The sequence below is a fragment of the Myzus persicae genome, unplaced genomic scaffold, assembly GCF_001856785.1.
Source record: "Myzus persicae strain clone G006 unplaced genomic scaffold, MPER_G0061.0, whole genome shotgun sequence".
NCBI classification, from domain to species: domain Eukaryota; kingdom Metazoa; phylum Arthropoda; class Insecta; order Hemiptera; family Aphididae; genus Myzus; species Myzus persicae.
The window spans coordinates 2,175-8,005 of NW_019101504.1; the positions used below are offsets into that span (position 1 = coordinate 2,175).

The 5,831-nt window shown below is 31.8% G+C and overlaps 1 pseudogene; it reads right to left on the reverse strand.

The window, feature by feature from the left end:
* Window positions 1-326: 326 nt before the first annotated feature.
* Window positions 327-5,486, reverse strand: LOC111029346 (annotated as a pseudogene).
* Between the last annotated feature and the right edge of the window lie 345 nt (window positions 5,487-5,831).

Below are 5,831 nucleotides of genomic sequence, written 5' to 3' on the forward strand. Positions count from 1 at the left end.
TTGCACAGTTGTAAATGGCCTGACCAGTGGATATTGAGTCTTCTGAAGATAAAGAAAGATCATTTATTAAGCATTGCCAAATTCTTAAGCGTCATTTTCTGTGATGCCACTATATTGCAGCGTTTCTCAAAGTGTGGGTTATCAGTCAATTTTTGGTGGGTCGGGAACATTTTTTTGAATTATATAGATACCAAGAAATTTATGTTAGGTACCTCATTATAAAAAGTACATTTTAATTATATTAATTACATTTTTTACTCATATTAATTATTAACCTATAAAAAAACTAAATACCTAATAAAAATGTGTGCATATTTATATAATACAAATTTTATTTTTCACAAATTGTTGAAAAGTGAAACAATGTAGGCGGCGAAAGATTTTTCGAGAAAATTTAGGTCGCGGTATTAAAAAGATTGAGAACTACTGCGATATATGTAACCGATCCTTCTTAGTCTTTTCTTCAGCCTTGATGTACTCTGACAACTAAATAGATAAGACATGAAATATTAAGTCAAAAGAAAATTAATCAAAAACTATTATTTGTAATACCAATCTCTGCAAATATCTTTCACAATGCATTTCAACCAACAAGAATCCTTCTTCGACCCATTTCTTGACGAGATCCTCTTCATTGCCTTTAACAGTAATGTGAGTAAGATTGTTGTAAGTGTACTCTTCATTGGTATTGATGATCTTGTTAATGAACCCATCACGTGCAGCGGCAATGGAATATTTTTGATATTCAGGCAACTTAGGTAGCTTCACAAGTGCTAATCCGTATTCTTTGGCATACGATCCATCATTTTTAAAAGTCGGTGGCAAATAAGCACACTCCTCAGCAGTCACCGTAATCAATAAACAGAACATGTATACTTAGGCCAGCAACCTTTTCTACTTTGACACGGTACAACTGTTGATCTTTCTTAAATTTAGCTGCACACATTTCTCCTAAAATTGTATTTAACAAATATGAATATTATTTAACCATCATATAAAAACTAAAAATTACAAAGATGTTTATTTTATATGTAGCAAATTACCTTGTTTTGGACTGTACGAACCAGCAACAGGAGGGTTAGAATCAAAATGTTTCCCCAAGTTATCACTAAAACTTTCTAACTTGGTCCTTTCGATACAGGTTGTCCGTAAAAACGCAACTCAGAACTGACCTCTGATACAAGCACTTCAAAATAATTAGTTTTTTGTTCACTTCTTCATGAACATGTTTGCTGGTATTATTGTTTGCCTCTTCTACTTCATTGACATAATTCGTCCATAGCTAAATACAAAATCATATAGATAAGGTTAGTGTTTAGATATTATATTTTACTCGTTAGGTAAAGTTATTTTTACGTTAATTTTCTTGTCCTTAGCTTCTTTTTCAGCTAGCTTGAAGTACTCTGAATGCTTAGCTCACCAGTATACGTTGGCCAATCCTTCTTTTACAAGTGCCAACGAAAGATTGATATTTCCCACAAACAGCCATACAATCATGTTTAAACCCTTATTACAGGATTCTACAGTAGTTTTTACTTCACGATGCATTATCTTTTCTTTCGTCTAATGCTTCTTGACGGTAAGCATCATCTGCTGAGTTTGCTTCACTTTGGTTTGGTTGTTCACCACTCGGGCATCTAATACCTAAAAATGGAAGTTTTATTAAATAATACAAATGGAACTTGAAATTACCATTAATTCAATCAAACTTGAATAGAATGTTAACTATTTACTAACCAGCCAAAAGAAAGGTTATAAGTGAAAACTCTTTTGGAATGTAAAGACACATTCTACAACCACTCGCAATATACTCAACCAAAGCTTCAAACCTTAGAAAACGTTGAAGACTAGTTAAAAGAGCCTTGGCACGAGCAGACTCCTAAACATACAAATAATTGTTACATTTTTTTCTTCTCAAAAAAAATTCATTTTATTTACCGCAGCACTAGAATAATCAATGATACATTGTTTAGGGGGAGGCAATTTTGAGTAAAGCCCTTTATAAGATTGTTTAGCAATTCCTTCGGCCCTTTTCAAATCAGCAAAGCAATGGGACATTTGGTCATTTTGTAGGTTGTTCATAACAGTTGCTAAACCTTCTTTTACTAATTCTGCAGCAAGGTTTCTGAGCAGTACAAAAAAAAAACAATCATATTAAATTATAAATATGCAATACATTTAATATTGTTGATATAAAAAAAAACCTTACATTCCATTAATTGAAACAGTGGCAAAGATTTTCTCTTCAAATTTATCTGATTTTGATTGTATGTAATTAGCACTTCCTTCTAAGAATTTCATATTACGATTTTGACATGTAGCAAAACCTTCTTTAACTAACTCAACAGCAATGTCACCAGCCTTTAAAAATGTATAATTATATAATATAGTTATTAAACACAAAACTACAAAAATGATTTTAAAATATACTGGATGATATATAGTCCCAAAGAAAGATGGAGTTCTACAATTAGAAAGCACTCCTTCTAAAGTAACCTCAACATCCTTCTGCAGTAAACGTTACTTCAACAAAGAACTTTACTTCAATCCCGAATTCTTCATCTTTTGGCGAGCACTACACACAATTTATTTGTACATATATTGAATATAAGTTAATAACCAATCCAACTATTTACCACATAACCAATATAAATATGTATAAATAATAAAATATTGTATCATTTAGAAAAAAAATTATACTTATCATAAATGCTATAATACTGTATATATTGAAAAGCATGTTGAGAAAAAAAATACCTTACCTTAATTTCTGAAAGGTATACATTGATCATGTTTCTTTCGGGCGACAACAACAGCTTGATGGTGGACCCGTTAATAACAGATTCGACAATAGCCTTCATCCGTTGTTTAGCATTTTTCTTTAAAAATGCGTTCACGTCGACAATCAAATTTTTGTCATTCCAATATTCTAGATGAGGAAACAAGATTTTAATAATTTTAAAACACATGTTATATAATTGACTCGATGGGGATAACTAATAGGTGTTGTCTGACTTCATCAAAACAAAAAATATATTATTGATACCATGACTAAATAAATTAAATGACGCAAAATTGTTCTGTGCATTAAGTAAGCTCCAGACTTGGAATAACCAAGTTAATGGTGAATTCTTTATAAACGCCACTATGTATTTGAGATGAAAATTACGGTTTATTCTAAGTCTGAGGCACACGTGTGCAGTGATAGAAAAAAATACCAGAGTGCAGACACACCTGTTTATTTAGTCATGATCAGGGCTTGTTTGGTTATGTACTAAAAAATGACCAAATATGTATGCACTAAAAACTTTCAAAATATGCCTTAAAGAGTTCAGAGATTGTTAAACTGAACAAACATACTCGCACACACTTCGCAATAATGACTGAAATATTCGAGAATAAACCACTGAAGAGTATCAAGAAGATAAACCTATTTCATATGACATGTTTTCCACTAATTGCTTAACGCAGGCTACAGGCTGTTATACATTTTATTTTTAATAGTTTGAAGTTGCGAAAATTACTGTATATTTTATGCAGTGCAAAAATATAAATTATTGCATTTTAATCAAATTTTGGTAAAAATATTCTAAATATATGCACACTAAAATAGAAAAACGCATAAATATGCCAAAGTGACAAAGAACCTCAACAAAAATATGCAAAATAAAACTTAAAGTACTCAACCACGGCACCTACCATTAAATTCGACATTGCAAGATTGATATGCAAGGCATGAACTCATGAGCCCAGGTTATGATTAATACGATAACAAGATTTGAGTTTTTTAAATCCTTATCATATCAGTCTTACCGAGAACATAACATTAAAAAAAAACACATAGTTTAACTGAGTTATAATAAAAGAAGTTAAATTTATTTTTTAATTTATACACTTTAACTTTATTTTTTACTGTATATAACATAACACAAAATAACATATATTTTAATTTACACCATACCTATAAAATTTGACTTCCAATAAAGATGGTTAAATATTTTTTAAAAAAAGTGATGAACTTCCTAACCTTTTTTTTCTAGCACTCAATTTGTTTACTACCTTATTTTTTCATTGACTTAAATTAAATAGTACCCTTTTTGCAGAACCCAATTACCAATCTCAAGAAAAAAGAACTACGTTTCTTAACTTGAACTAAGTAGAATAGAAGAAAAAATGTACTCGAATAATGTGTACAACTCATCATCGTTTTTGATATAAAATAGTTCTTTGAAAAAATAGCTCACCGGTAAAACTACTTCATTCCAAGCTTTTATACCAATAAACATATAACAAAGATAGATTAGGCTCTCACAAAAATATTGTAAGCATGAAAAATTATTTCAAAATACTTAAATTAATAATAGTATTGAGGAATACACACCTACCTAACCAATTTTTTTAAATGAAAATAAATAATAAGTTATTTAAATATCAATTGATACATTTAATAAATTAAATTAATACTCATGTAAACCACAATCATTTTTTTTAATGATAAATAATCAAAAATAGGTACTTATCTATCTTTAAAACAAAATAATATTTGAGAAAGTAGGGCAATGTTTAAAAACTTATCGATTGAGTCTTTCATAATACCCACCTAAAAATAAGCAGAATACAATTTATTTACATTTATACCTATTTGAGTTTCAATGGATTAAAACACTTGAAAGTAGGTATACACTTAATGTGTTTTGAACAGTATTTTATTACATACTTGTTACACTTGTTGGTAATGAAAAAAATGAAAATCCCAAGTGAAAAAAATCCACTATAGAAATTGTCTAGGTACCTCATATAAATTTAACAGAACCATGCTTCTTTTAACACTAGTATAAAATGTATTGCTTTCAAATATCAATAAAATCTAGCTATTCATCAACTCGACCTAGATTCCCATTCATCAGGTGTTGAAATAAAACTTTGTTATGTTTGTAGTACATACCCTTTACCCTCACTGTAAAGCCTGGTTCAGACCTAAAAACATTTGTAGGCAATATATGTTTCTAACATTCATGACGTGAAATCGGAAACATTGTCGACAACAAATTTTCCTTTGGTCTGGGCGGGGCTTCATAAATAAAGCCAATAGATGAAAACACCCAGTAGGTACTTGGGAATAATTTATGTTAAGGAAAACAGAGAAACCAGTTATATTTCAAATACCAGCTAACCCCAAATTTCAGAACTTAAGTCGCAGACAAATTGGTTGGATGTTCAACAAAAGACAAAGGTAGTGACAAGGGTAAACATGACACAAGACGTCTGGTATGGTAAAGTTAAGTTCGCATTTCTGAAAGGCTGTGGCTACACACATGAAACCCACACCTAACCTGGCATGTGGGGTAAGTAATACATTTCACAGTGGCCCAGAAAAACGTTGAGTGCGTGTCCGCGTCGAAACGACGTACCTGTTTGACGATTCCCTCGAAGATCCTGACGGGCTCCTTTGTGCGGGACACGGCACCGAGTGGCTTGTTCGTCATCGTGGCTGAGCTGATAGCAGCGATGTTTGTATGATGATATTGTTAAATGAGGATGGTTCGTAAAACGCCGTGAGTCTCGGCTGCGTCCGTTTCCCGGACGTGCTAGTAGGGTGACAGTGGAAGTACCACGAACAGACGAGGTTAGAATGTTGTGTGAACGTACGAACAGAAAAATGACATCTTAAAAACTGATGAAATTAATATGAAACATATTTTATTGAGGCTTAACCGAAACTAGACAGTGCACTCTGAGCTTTGTTGTGAACTCATACCAACGCTCGGTTTCTGGCTTCTGCAGTCTTTCCGAGTACCACCCACCCTGGCACCCTGCCATAAACACTGTTT